Consider the following 15,133-nt stretch of genomic DNA (forward strand, 5'->3'; position numbering starts at 1 on the left):
CGTAAACGATACGAAGGACTGGCCATGAGATTATGAAAATGACACATCGTTCCCTTACTAGCAACCAAGTTCACAAACAAGCAGCAAAGCTTTCGAGATACAGAATATAATGTAGGAGTTTCTTTTAAAGTTGATTGGTTTATGCCTTTTTTAAAATGAAATTTAAATGGAGACAGTGTAAATAATCTTAGTTCTAAGCAGTAATTAAATTATTTTAGAAATTAAAAACGGTCTACGAATGCTCGGAGAAGTGCCCACATTGATTAACGAGTGTCTACTAACTTGTCAATTTAAAATTGATTTTATTACCTGAATATGTTACGGACTGAATTTCTCCTCCATTTGAAGCTGCGTAAAAACGTGGCCATTTTCAGTGAAAAAGGCAGAAATACGGATCTCAAAAACCTATTGGCTATAATCACATAGTTATTTATATGAATATTATTCAAGGTTTTCACTATTCTGCACAAGCTATTATTAGAACAAATTATAATACTCTGTGACACAAATCATTTCACAAATGAGAAACATTAGTAACTGTCAAACTGAAATAATTATTGTACAAAGTAACATAATGACGTGTTCCCTTCAAGATGTCCGTAATCTGAGTGATCTTTTTCATTTGTATTTTTAGGTTGGCAGTACATATTCCCCTTTTGTACTGCTAGAATTCTCCACCTTTTGTTTCCTTGTCAGTTTTCCTGAATTAATTTCTGTGGAATACGTAAAATCACTGCCTGCTGGATCGCATCTTAAGGCTGCTCACACTGCCTGCTCAATCAGCTCTTATGTGTGAGTAATGAAAGAAGTTATTTTGCCGCTCGGTGGCAGGTAGTGCCCACCGCTATTAACATTATCATTATATGCAAAGTACCTTAAAATAAATATTTTTACGCCGTCCTTAAATACGAGAAAACACAAAGGCTTAGGAAACGATGGCCCAGGATGTCTGGATCCTTCCGCAGTGCTTAATATGTAATAATATTAATACTGAATTTAAAACTTAATTTTTTTCTAAGCGACACAACATACAAACACAAGTTCTAACTAACGGGTTTGTATCATAAATATAATTATACAAGCAGGACTATGCTTGCTTTAGGCTTTTACTAAAATTATTATTAAAATCAATTAACATAATAAAAATAAAGTCTAAAACTGATATAAAATATTTCAACAAGTTTAAACACATTTACGAAGAAATATATGCTTCCTGTAACCGAGCTAAGAGATTAGCCTATTGGATATCAAGGTTAGAATTAAAGACAATATGATGGTAATTTCCTGCTTGTAAAATAGCAGTTTCTTCCAATCCATAGAAATGTTATACAGATACTAGACCTATTGTTTTCTTAAGTTCAGTATTGCCAGAAAGTATACATAAAAAGCCCATTTGCGCTCATTAAAAAAAATCCTCCCCCCTCCGAAAATAAATGCTGAGTAAAATAATGCAAACAGGTAATTTACCCCATCCATACCTTTGGAAATATTAAGTTACAATTCAATGTGTTTTACGAGATGTTGTGTTCTGATTCTTTCCACTTCTTGTTGCTGTAATACTATGGATGGCAGATAAGTTACATTTAAAATGACAAGAAATTAGCTTAATTAAGATTTTACTAGGAAAAACTTATACCATTGTAAATGTATTATAATTAATATTGCTATGTTTAGGAAACCAAGTTTCTCCTACAGAAAAATCTTGATTAGAAAACAAGATTAAATTAAACATATTTTAATTCCAGTATTTCTTACTTCCAATATATTATGAAGAAAAAAAAACACATAATTAATAAACAATTACATGCACTGTAATTACTTCTAAGATTTCAAATTAAAAATTATAATAATTCACTCTGCACACTTAGCACAGCCAAACCAACGGCAGTTACTTGCTGCACTCTAGCGTCGAAACTGGACAATAATGCTCCACGCGAAACTCAATGCAAAAAAAAAGAGGAATGAGTAGGCAATTACGCAGCCATAAGATGCGATCCAGCAGGCAGTATGAATAAAGTACATCAATTGAAGTAGGTCATGGTACGGTAAACAACAATGCTACAGTTAGTTTGTTTTATTGGTTTATTGTTCGAAGCTATTGCGTTATTATTTTTAATTGATTAAGAGTTGAAGAAGCTAGCAGTAGTTTTTATCGTTTTCAGTTGTGATATTGATATCAATTGAAAATTGAAGAGATGTTGACTCCTGAACAGCTAGTGGAGCTAGTACTGCTCTGTGGGCACAATCACAAGAGAAGCTGTAGACGAGTTTCATCGTCGTCATCCTGACATTTCAAAACAATCACACCAAACTGTAGCCAAATTATTGCATAAATTTAAAACAACTTTCAGTGCACTCGACAAGAAACGAATTGGTCTTCCCAAATCTGCTACTGACGGACAGCATTCAATAGACGTGATTGCGAAGATGACGCCAGCCCTAAAAGATCAGTGCACTATGTGGCTCGAGATCGTGGTATCAGTAGAGAATCTGTTAGCAGAATAATGAAGTCTGCATGTTTTCACTCCTATAAATCACAGCATTTACACACAATGCAAGAAGAGAATTCACTCAAGAGGCGAACATATTGAAACAGGATCACACAGCGTTTGGGTACTGATCGATCTTTCCTTCAGTATGTTCTGTTCAGTGACAAATGCTTATTTTTTCTGGATGGGCACGCTCATACACAAAACGCACAATATTAGTCCAAAGAAAGTCCAAGATGGATGCGTGAAGCTAACAACCCTGATGTGGTGTGGAATACTAGGTGATATGGTTGTGAGGACATATTTCCACAACACACATATGGAGAATTGCTTGCTGGACAGTACTGTAATGGAGATCCTGTATGATTTTCCACTGATAAACGGATAAGAATGTAGTTTCAACAAGATGGCGCCACGTCACATTATGCTCTCTCTAACAGTTTGCCAGAAGAAACTAAATGAGATGTTCGGTGTGCACTGGGTTGGATGAGGTGGATCTCAGTCATGGCCTCCACGGTCACCAGACCTCACATCCCTTGATTTCTTTCTATGGGAATTTGTGAAACAGCATGTTTTCTTCAAACAGAGCCTACATCTATAGATGACTTGAAACAAAGGCTCACCCATGTTATCTAGCACATCCCACCTGCAACACTTTTAAGCGTGACAGAAGAATGTCAGGATCGAGTTAGGCCTGTCCAAGTAAATGGAACACATTTTGAATATTTTCAGTAGTATACAATTTTATTTCCACTTCGAGTAATGTTCCCCGATTTGTGAACTGACTTGTGTGTCACATGGTATATTATATTAGTCCAATTCAGTTCAGCTGTAACTCAGTCAGCTGAAGAAATCTTATCAAAGGGGCTTCGGCAAGATCCCGAGCAAAATCTTCTACATTTGTGACAAAACAGTGAACATGTTTGGAAAAAAATGGCAACTTTTAGGAAATTTAATTTAAAGTAAAAAGTGAGTGACTTAGCTTGCTATATTATGTTAGAACATGTTCATTTAAATAGCACAAATAAACAAATAAATAAATAAATAAATAAATAAATAAATAAATAAATTGTATAAACTATATAGTACTGGATTCAGGAAACTCTGTGTAATTTTTTAAACAGAAAAGATTTTTTCAAAAATATTCACGTACATAGGCCTATAGGCTACCCAAACTAAAATTCCATAACTAAAACCTAAGCAAAATTATAATCTTACAATTACACAGACAACATTTCTATATTTTAAGTAACGGTAAGCCTATTAAAAGTAGACCTAACATTAGTCAGTAATATGACAAAAACTAGTTTTATTTTAGACAACAAAGATGCCAATATGTTACTACAAGTGTTTCATCTTATGAACTTTCCTGATATACAAGGATTGTGTTATACATTTCTTGGTTGTTTATTATGTATTGTGTAGTGAAATGGCATTTAGGCCTACATTTCACCGCTTTCTCCATAGCGATACCGGAAATAGGTCACGTGCAACGTGTCAAGAATGTAACGACCCGTAGGCCTACGTTCCCTTGTAACATTGATGCTTGTCTTCAAATGATTACTGTCGCGACACGAACTACAAATGATATTTCATTTTTTGCAGCATATAAAAGGCAAACATTGCCGTATATTGATTAAAATATACATACCGATATAAAATATTTAATTACTGCCATTCATACTAACATAGCTGAAATTACACGTATTTTTTAAGCCACAGAGACTATTCTGAGACCAAGAAATGAGCGATACTTTTGACAAACTAACGTGCCCGAAAGAAACTCTTCCCCACCGGATTTTTTTACTAGAAATCTCGAAAGATTTTCCGAGATTCAAATCCCAGTCCCGTGAGGAGATGGCAGCTTACTGAACTACGACTGCATAAACATTCACTTGAAGTATGGAATGGTTATTGCATTATGGTAGGTCTGTATGTATGTCAATGTGTGCATGTGCATTAGAGATGAACAACGATCGAGAAAGCAAGACTAACAGCGCCCGCAAAGCCGAAAACTCGCACGACAATCGCGTCGTTGACGTAAAGACTGCTTGTGAGTGTTTCGAGACGTCGAGATTAATCACTCCCGAAGTCCCGAACATCAAAGCAACCTTGAATCGCCACAGTTGTTTATACCTGACTAAACTTTTATCTGCTTTGGCAACCGTTATACATGTATAAACAATCAAGTAGCCTATTTGAAACATCATCTCTACCTTTCAGTGTATAATAATCCGTTCCCCAGTCTTTATTTACTTACTAGGCCCTTATTAAAAGGCTAGGAATGTTCTTTCCATATGTTTGAGATCAAGTGTGCAATCTCAAGTAAAAAGATATTAACGTTATGTTTTATGTTCCTTAGAAATGCAAATTTATTTGAGATTTTTTTTTCTATTTATGTAACTACACGTAATATCATATAATATAACCAGAACATTTTAATAACTAATACACTGTTCTGTTTTGTCTTTTTGTCTCATTTAAACATTTATAATGTTATTTATTTCAATGATGTATGTTATTCAAAGTTACGAAATCTTTCCACGCCGACAAAATGCTATTTCGAGAATGATGAGAGAGACTCAAAGAGCACAAGAATGACGAGATGAGACTCGAAAGACAAATGCAACGAACACAGCGAGCGAGAGCGGCAGTCTGTTTTGTTCATCTCTAATGTGCATCTATGTATGTATGCCTGTATATACCACAGCTTACAGAATTTTAGGCGCAATAGTTTACATCCTGTGATGCAGGTAATATAATCGAACGAGTACCTAATTCTCTTTAACAGTAAGCTGACCATAATAAAACTGATTTGCTTTCCTTCGATAAATGTCTTGTTTGATTCCAAACATTGTCGTAAAGTCCAAAGACGCCAGTTAATTTTTTTATCCCAGAGTTAACTAATAATTCACCCAGAAATCCGGGTTGTAAAAGAATGCAAAACAATAATTACGTAAGAATTTAAACTGCTTTACTATGCACAAGGAAAATAAATTTATCCCGTTTATTAAAAAATTTTATTATTACGTAACTCAAGTTTTTATAACCATCAAACTAAATTCCTCAGTTTTGTTCTTCTGAACCTTCGGTACATCCCTCAAATGAAAATTCTTGCTAGGTACTTTGTTGCTATCTCATTGTAAACTCGTATGTTACATGTTAATTTTTCATGTCCCATTCTATAATGTAAGTAAATGTAATAACAATAACGAAGTCATGACTGAGTTGTATAGGCCTAACTAACAAGGTGGGCTCACCAAGTGATAATGGATTTTAACAACGATTTTCCCCCCATACGTTCCATTTGAAATAAGAAAACTGCATATCAATTTCTACATCCGGAAAGGGCCTAGTTTTCGAGATATAATTTTTTCAAAAGCTTCAATCCAGAACTGTAACAGCTAATGAAAACAGTGCTACTATGCTAGACATGTACGGTAATAAATCTCATCTAGCTGCATACCGTACTGTGAAAATCTCCTTAAACAATCTAAGTTATGAAAATGAAATATCAGATACGTAATAGGCTAGTAATGAAATTCGTTATAGAACAGTCTTTGAAGAAATGATACGGAAATGTAAGCTTACCTGAAATTACTCACTGTACTGATAACAGTAGTGGAAATCGTAAAAATGCTCAAACACAGTGGAACTTTGCATCACGAACATTTCAATGAAATAGGTTTCTCGCAGTCAGCTTTAGAGCAGTTATGTACAGAACAGAATTCTACCAACATATTTAAACATATTCACATATATCTAGAAGTTGGAAATTAATTGTGTTAAGGACTGCAATTTTATCACATTATGTCTCTGATGCAATATAGTATTCGTGCCAAAAAACACTGTCAGAAAACTTCCGAATGAAATTTTTCCAATGCCTAAACGTATAAACGTCAATAATAGCTGTATGTTTTGAAATTGTTAACACTTCCACCGTTTTACCTTCTGGAGTTATTCTTTTTATAGCCTGTCTACCTCGGTCCACGAGTCTACCAAAAGAATGCTATGATCACTAACAGATGGAAAGTAGCCTGTACTTCATGAAACAATTTGAAGAGATGAGTTTTCATAAGCTTCCCTGCAATGTATAAACTTTTGGGGCCTTAAACATTACCTTCTTCACGATGGAAATAGGGATAGGAGACTTATAAGCAGAGATCGGAAGTTTAGGCATTATGAATCATTATTTTTTTTAAATTTTATTGGGTTATTTTACGACGCTGTATCAACATCTAGGTTATTTAGCTTCTGAATGAAATGAAGGTGACAATGCGGTGAAATCAGTCCGGGGTCCAGCACCGAAAGTTACCCAGCATTTGCTCGTATTGGGTTGAGGGAAAACCCCGGAAAAAACCTCAACCAGGTAACTTGCCCCGACCGGGATTCGAACCCGGGCCACCTGGTTTCGTGGCCAGACGCTCTGACCGTTACTCCACAGGTATGGACATGAATGATTAAAATAGGCAGGCAAAAAGGCATCATAAATAGCTAAAATAGGCAGCAAAAAGGCATTATAAATAGCTAAAATACGCAATAAAAGGAAATTATTAAAAAAAAAAACCTTGCACTTTCCACAAAGGGATTTCGGCAGCAAGAAAAGTTTTTACCTAAGTCGAATGCAAATTGAGATTTTCGACTCTATGTTGCAATTACTGTTGGAAGCAAAGAAATCTTCTTCCCAGTAGCCTTGGAAAGTGCATTTTTGTGTTTGGTTGTACTGATATGTTGCGATATGAAATATTTAGCTAGCTACAACAACGCCGCAATTAGAACTGAAAAAAAAAAATAACGTTAGGCCCGCACTCATTGTTGCCTTGTCAAATAAACACAAGCGATAATTAAAACGCTTACTGTTATACATTTTTGCACGGCAGCACTCACTGTTGCAAAGAGAATATGAACTGGCTCTTTCATTGTAGCTGTTATAGAAGTAAATTAAAATATACCTGTAGGCAAATTTTTAATAATAAATTAATAAATAATAGATAAATAATTAAATAAAGGCAAGAAAGCGTTTATTTTGTAAATTAGGCATTTATATTAAAAAAGGCAGAAAAGGGCAAGATAAAACTGTGACGTTTTAATTACAAAAGGTATAATTCGTACAGATTTACTTTCAAAATGAAGATAATTTGACATATTTAAAAAGGCATTTGCCAAAGTTCCGGTCTCTGCTTATAACTGTCAAGCGATTATTTTGAAAAATATCTCGAAGGCTCCGGATGTAGAAAATTATAGGGGAATTTCTTATTTGAAATGAAACGTATGGGGGAAACATCGTTGTGAAAATCCATTATCACTTGGTGAGCCTCTCTTGTAAGCTTAATAATTTCGTAGCTTTAAATAGTCTTTACGATAAGAATACAGAAAAAAGATCAAAACACGATTTGTTCCTTTGGTATTAGTTCCTCCTTGCCGTTTCGCAACGATCCAAACCAAACGATCTACTAATAGGCTACTCAATAATAATTTTCGCAGTTATAATTAAATATGAATAGCAAATAAACTGTAATTTAAATATGTTAACTTAAGTGTTGACTCTGCAGTACTTTCTGTGGACAGCTCGCTGTAAGAACACTACACACCACTAGTTTTGAATACAATATGACTGTCCGGCGCGATTTCCCGTTGTGCACTACTGCTACCAGAAGGGCACGCCCACTACTCGAGTAACGCTGCCCCATAACCTTCACAATTGCTTATAATAACACGATGTATCCCCCTCCCCATTACTGGTTTTTGTTGTCTCTCGGTACACCCCGTCTATTATTCTAGCAGAAGATCATGCTGACGCAGAAGAGGAAGAAAAAGTTATTATGTAAACATGAAAGGAAATCATAAGCCTGCGCTTTGCTGAAAGTTTCCAAGTATGCACTAAACAGAGAACAAGATGCACAGGTAGTGCGAGCCATGAAATGATGGAGATTATGAAGAAGAGGGTTTAGAAATTCTCGTCACCGGAACTGTCGTCATTGTACTATTTCGTCACCGATTAAATTTTCGTCACCGGACTTGTGGTCACCAATTACATTTTCGCCACCGGCCACAATAATGTGTCTTTTTATATTTTTTAAGCGTGAAAGGATTGTTAGGTTGTTTCCAAAGTTACGCAAAATATTTTTTTCAAGAGTTCACTTAGTCGGTTGTCTGTTCCATCTAGGCCAAGCTTTTTGCAGACCTTTACAGCCCGAGGGATTGTCAGGAAAATACTTGGAAGAAGCTAATAGTGAGCTCAGGGCGCAATTTCATTCGCTTATAGTACTGGAATTTGTGTCCGAGGAAGATATTGTCGAATTGTTTGAAGATTTGGAAACCATTGCTGTCGATGAATTAATTCCAGTCTTTAACTATGTAGAAGACAACTAACGGTATGTGAAGGGCAGTAGACGCGGTAGAGACAGACAGTGGCCAATGTTTCTCCTGGCCGTATGGACTCTTAAACAGGGTGTAAGGGGTATAACTGCCATTATTTTAACTGGTGATTGTTCATGTCATAAAGAAGAAAAAATGTTCTCACACTTTTTTTTCTAATTGCAATATTTAACTAATTATTAAAGTTTACAATATTAGGCGTTTGGCAACGTTGCTGGATGGGGAGGAAAGAGTTTACAACCGTTGTTTACATAAAACAAACAGCAAATATAAACTTTCAATCTCATTAATAGACATTTTTGGTAAATTTCCATTTTATTTAACGATATTGGCAATATTAGTCCATTTTTTACTGTGCATCTAAAAAATAAACAATAATGGTTTACAGCACAAAATCACACGAACTTTTTTTTTTTAAATGCAACATTATAATCTCTCCCGCTTCCATAAAGCAGTACCATTTTTAAAGAAATTTCTGTTTGTGTGATTTTTGAAACGAGGAAGAGACTGCTAGTTTCTAATAATCGTTGAGAAACCGCTACAAAGTTCACCGAGGAAAACATTGACGGTACATCTTCTTGCCTCACTTGAATTATGACGACTTTCTCCATAAATTAATAACATATGATATTCCTAAACTGTAAATAACATTGTAAATTGTTCATCGAATACCTGGTACCTAACTTTCATCCGCTCGGCAGTAGATCTATGGACAGGAAGCTTGAACTAAGCTGACATGCACGTACGTCTGTGCAGAGTACTGCCTGCTGAACACGTTGCCACGTCTCTCACTCCAGAATATTAACAAATTTAAGTATGCATTTTTAATTTCAGGAAAACTTAATAGAACACACAAATATTTATTTAAACTAATATTAACTCTTTGCTAGATATACCTACTGATGTAATTGTTGTCGTAATTTTACTAACGATATAAGCAGTATAACGCAAATAAAATAAATACTTTTTTCTGGGAAAACTATAAAGTTTTGATCCTATGTTGTATGGACATTTTTTTATTCTGTAGACCGTCCCCGACGACTGTGAAAAGGACGGCACTTATACCCCTTACACCTTGTATAAGGACTAGAAAGAATCTTTCTCAAACTATTAACACATGTAAGGCATGGCATAGGCGCTTGAACACTTCCATGGGAAAGCCTCATCCTTCCTTTAATCTGTCCTCCAGGTACTGCGAAGTGAAACAGAAAGAATGCGTCAAGATATTGAGCGACTAGGACTAGGAGGAGGACATTCCCTCAGCATAAAAAGCAGTACGAGGATTTGGATAAAAGGATTTATCATATTATTGAACGATACCCAGATTATGAAGAAGGAGACGTGTTGACTTACCTAAGAGGCATCGAAGATAATCTAGCTGGAAATTTTGAAGCATAAACTACAAAATACTGTATACATTCTACGAAATTAAATTTTTATTCTTTGTACGATGATTCACCTTTCATTTCTACCATGACCTTTCACCTTTCATTTCTACAGGTGACCAAGGGAGCGCTGACAAAAAGGTCGAAATGACAAAGAACACTGTTGACAGAGAAGTCATGGTGATCAAAAACCGGGTGAATAAAAAGCAGTGACGAGGTGGTATAATTACTAGGGTTCTGGTGACGAGAATTCCGGATTCCTGAAGAGGACTATGACGTTTATAATCTAAACATCAGGAAAGTCTAAAAATTGGCAGGACATCTGTAGTGTCTGAAGCGGTATTTTAGTTCAACAAACCATGAAACCAACGTTATATTTCCGGCATGAAAGTGAAGATTTGTCTCATAGGAGTATCTATGGTAGAGTTGCTACATTTCGTCTAAGGGAGAATGTACGTGAACGTGTGGGAGAGAAAAAAATAAAAATAAATTTCTGAATATTTAAACTGCAGCCATGTTTGGTTGTAAGTTTTACAGCCTTATACTGAATCACTGAACAATATTTTAAGACGCGAGACGTAACTTTTGTATGCTTACATTTTTCCTTGCTTATTGTTAAACATGTGGGAGAATATATTGGTTATACAGGCTGAATCGTAAATACTGTAATTTATTTCAGTCAGTTATTCTTTGAAATATTTCAAACAAAAAGTATAATACAATTTTGCTCGGTTTTGTTTCCTTTTCGAGGTAAAAATTGTTTTATAAGAAACATTTCAGAGCGTGTTTAGGGAAAACCATCGATTTAAATCCCAATATGATCAGTCAGTTTAAGAGAGCAGTATATTATGAAAATAAAAGACTGAAAGCATTTTAGTTTTGTCTTTTAAATGTGCAGAAATCTGATCCGAGCAAATGTAACTTTTCGTTCTGCAAAGGAATTTTACAAATATAGTTAATGAAAATCAATTCCTTGTAATCATTTCATTTGGCGTCACTAATTCCCAGACTATATAGTTTATCTTGAGCAAAATCTTCCTTTGACAAGAAGTACGCCTTAACGGCAGACAGCAGAAAGCTTGAGCCAGCGCGTTGTTGTATGCCGGAACTCTTTTTTGGAAGCCGAGACTTAACAGCAGAGGATTTAAATTAAGTGCAGATTTCAATTACAACTACTTCCATTTCATACAATAAAAGTTCACTTTCACATTTTAACTATGTAGCTATTATATTTTGCACGTCAAGTGGTTTGTCCCTTCAAAAGCTATAACTTTTGTTTTTTGTTCCGAAATTCTCATATCATACGCGTTAGCTATTTGAGTTAATTTAAATATAGCAATTTGTAAATCATCTTCTGTGTTGCTTAATATTATTACTTGGTCGTCCGCAAACAGTATAGTGTTTAAGGCTTTGTCATTTATTTTAAAATTATTACTTAATTATTTCTGTCATTGTTAACGACATCGTCAATATATACAGTATACTAAACAATGTTGGGGACATTGGGCAGCCTTGTTTGACACCTTGATTTGTTTTAATTATTGTATTACTATCATTGATTGATACATTTGTAGCGTAGTATAGACTCTGGATTGCTCTTGTCAAATGTTCTGGATAGCCTCTGCTATGCATTATTTCCCAGAGTTTGCTTTGTGATAATCTATCAAAGCTTTCTCGTAATCTATAAATAATATATAAGTTGGAAGGTTAAATTCTCGTCTTTTCTGGATAATCTGTTCTATTACGAATATACAGTCTGAACAAGAGCGCCTTTTAGAAATCCATTCTGTTCTTCTGTAAGCATATATTAATTTATTATATTTAATCGACGAGTTATCTTGGCGAATAGTTTTAAAAGTAATCTGACGAAATATTACGCTATTCAACTATTAACATTTTGATCCAGGTTTAAACTCTTCATAAACAGCTTGTAAACAACTACTAACACTGACACTATATCCGTAATGAGCAAATAAACGCATGGATAATACAGCTGGATTGCAAATAATTTGGGATGTTATGCCACACTAGCATGATTGCAAAGCGTTAAGGCTACCGGCTGTCTAGACTCTGTTTGTGCTGATATTGAGAAATATTTCGAGGGTAACTTCAAAAAGAGCCGCCTGAGAGGTTGCAGAAACGTTAATTCAGTTGAATGTGATATCGTGCAGTAAGTAGTGAGGTCGTCCTTCATTTTGATAAAATTACTGCACAGTCATACAGGAAGAAAAAGCCCTTGTGTCATAGATAACGCGAAATTACACTAGTAACTGGAAATAGAAAAAAATTATCCTGGGTCGTTACAGTTGAAGTGTATCTATGATAACATAATTGCAAAGTTGGCCCTGGAAAGCACTCCATGGCCTAGTTTTGCAATTCATAATGTCTTACTTAACCAGGGCTAAAGAATTTGTAAGAAACAAATCATTATGGCTGCTATACAGAAATAATTAATAAGGGAAGAAAAGTAAGTGGTGGTAGTGATAGCAGTAGCATAGTAGCAGTAGCAGTAGCAGTAGTAGTAGTAGTAGTAGTAGTAGTAGTAGTAGTAGTAGTAGTAGTAGTAGTAGTAGTAGTTGCAGCAGTAGCAGCAGAAGCAGTGGCAGCAGTAGTAGTAGTAAATGTAATAGTAGTAGCAGCAAGGTAGTAGTAGTAACTGTAATATGTAATTGTAGTAGTAGTAGTAGTAGTAGTAGTAGTAGTAGTAGTAGTAGTAGTAGTAGTAGTAGTAGTAGTTGTAGTAGTTGTAGTAGTAGTAGTACCAACAACAGGAGCAGTGGCAATAGGAGGAGTAGTAGTAAATGTAATAATGGTAGCAACAGGACCAGTTCCAGTAGAAGCAGCAGTAGTAGGCCTAGTAAAAGTAGTAGTGGCAGTAGTAGCAGGAGCAGTGGCAGTAGAAGCAGTAGTTGTAAATGTATTAGTAGTAGCAGCGAGAGCAGTAGTAGGAACAGTAACTTAGTAACAGCAGTAGCGGGAGCAGTGGCAGTAGAAGTTGTAAATGTAATAGTAATAGCAGCAGTAGTATTTAACGTGAAACGTTTACGCTAGAGTGTCGAATGTTAGGAAAATTTCAACATCAGACATAAATTACTTAGCAACGGCAATGAGTTAGTCACACTATACTGACGTCACTTTCTTAGAAAACGAATAATTAAGATAAAACAATAATTTCATTATAAATACATGTATAGATCTAATATGGTATACATACTGTATATTGAGTAAATAAATAAAGAAAAACAATAATTAATAATACTTGCTTACTTACAAATGGCTTTTAAGGAACCCGCAAGTTCATTGCCACCCTCACATAAGACCGCCATCGGTCCCTATCCTGTGCAAGATTAATCCATTCTCTATCATCATATCCCACCTCCCTCAAATCCATTTTAATATTATCCTCCCATCTACGTCTCGGCCTCCCCAAAGGTATTTTTTCCTCCGGCCTCCCAACTAACACTCTATATGCATTTCTGGATTCGCCCATACGTGCTACATGCCCTGCCCATTTCAAACGTCTGGATTTAATGTTCCTAATTATGTCAGGTGAAGAATACAATGCATGCAGTTCTGCGTTGTGTAACTTTCTCCATTCTCCTGTAACTTCATCCCTCTTAGCCCCAAATATTTTCCTAAGAACCTTATGCTCAAACACAATCTCTGTTCCTCTCTCAAAGTGAGAATCCAAGTTTCACAACCATACAGAACAACCGGTAATATAACTGTTTTATAAATTCTAACTTTCACTTTTTTTGACAGCAGACTAGATGACGAAAGCTTCTGAACCGAATAATAACACGCATTTCCCGTATTTATTCTGCGTTTAATTTCCTCCCGAGTGTCATTTATTTTTGTTACTGTTAGTTCAAGATATTTGAATTTCTCCACTTCTTCGAAAGATAAATCTCCAATTTTTATATTCCCATTTCGCAGAATATTCTGGTCACGAGACATAATGATATACTTTATCTTTTCGGGGTTTATTCCAAACCTATCGCTTTACTTGCTTCAAGTAAAATTTCCGTGTTTTCCCTAATCGTTTGTGGATTTTCTCCTAACATATTCACGTCATCCGCACAGACAAAAAGCTGATGTAACCCGTTCAATTCCAAACCCTCTGTGTTATTCTGAACTTTCCTAATGGCATATTTTAGAGCGAAGTTAAAAAATCGAACTAGTTTCTTGGGAATAACAAATTCAATAAGAATGCTATATAAAACTTCTCTCTTAACAGAGTCATATGCCTTTTTGAAATCTATGAATAACTGATGTACTGTTGTACCCTTATATTCCCATTTTTTCTCCAATATCTGTCGAATACGAAAAATCTGATCAATAATCGATCTATTACGCCTAAAACCGCACTGATGATCCCCAATAATTTCATCTACATACGGAGTTAATCTTCTCAAAAGAATATTTGACAAAATTTTGTACGTCAACAAAAATGATATTCCTCGGAAGTTACTACTGTTAGTCTCATCCCCCTTCTTAAAAATAGGTACAAATATGGACTCCTTCCATTCCGACGTTTATTGTCAGGTTTCGTTACAAGTTGTTTTTTACGGTGATATAACACACAAAATGTATTAAATTTATTTCACCTTCAATCATAACACCACACAAAAATAAATTTATTTCACAGTCAATCATATTCACAATCGTTATAAATAGGAACCAATTCCTTTAAAATTTAAATATCACAGTAACACCAACCAAGAGCGTAAACGTTTCCCACAATTACAGGAATCCCCTGTCACGTTTATACTGTAGCACTTTCTACTGCAGAGGTTATTCAGCGTAGGGTGGTAAAGCAGATCAGCAGGAAGACAAGGAGGGAAAAGAATGTGAGAAATATGAGCAGGAGAGAGATATAGA

General features: G+C 35.3%; 1 protein-coding gene across 3 annotated transcripts in view; it reads right to left on the minus strand.

Moving 5' to 3' along the window:
- LOC138709118 (luciferin sulfotransferase-like) overlaps window positions 1-15,133 on the minus strand; it is a 134,318-nt gene that overhangs the window by 15,150 nt on the left and 104,035 nt on the right. Inside the window, exon 1 of one of the 3 annotated variants that reach the window (XM_069839653.1) lies at window positions 8,045-8,184. The exons of 1 other annotated variant lie outside the window; for it this stretch is intronic. The gene's annotated coding sequence lies outside the window, so the exon portion shown is untranslated. Of the gene's footprint in view, window positions 1-8,044; window positions 8,185-15,133 lie in introns of those variants that run through there. One more of the 3 variants, XM_069839654.1, reaches the window with a different exon arrangement.

This window comes from Periplaneta americana, chromosome 11 (assembly GCF_040183065.1).
Source record: "Periplaneta americana isolate PAMFEO1 chromosome 11, P.americana_PAMFEO1_priV1, whole genome shotgun sequence".
NCBI lineage: Eukaryota > Metazoa > Arthropoda > Insecta > Blattodea > Blattidae > Periplaneta > Periplaneta americana.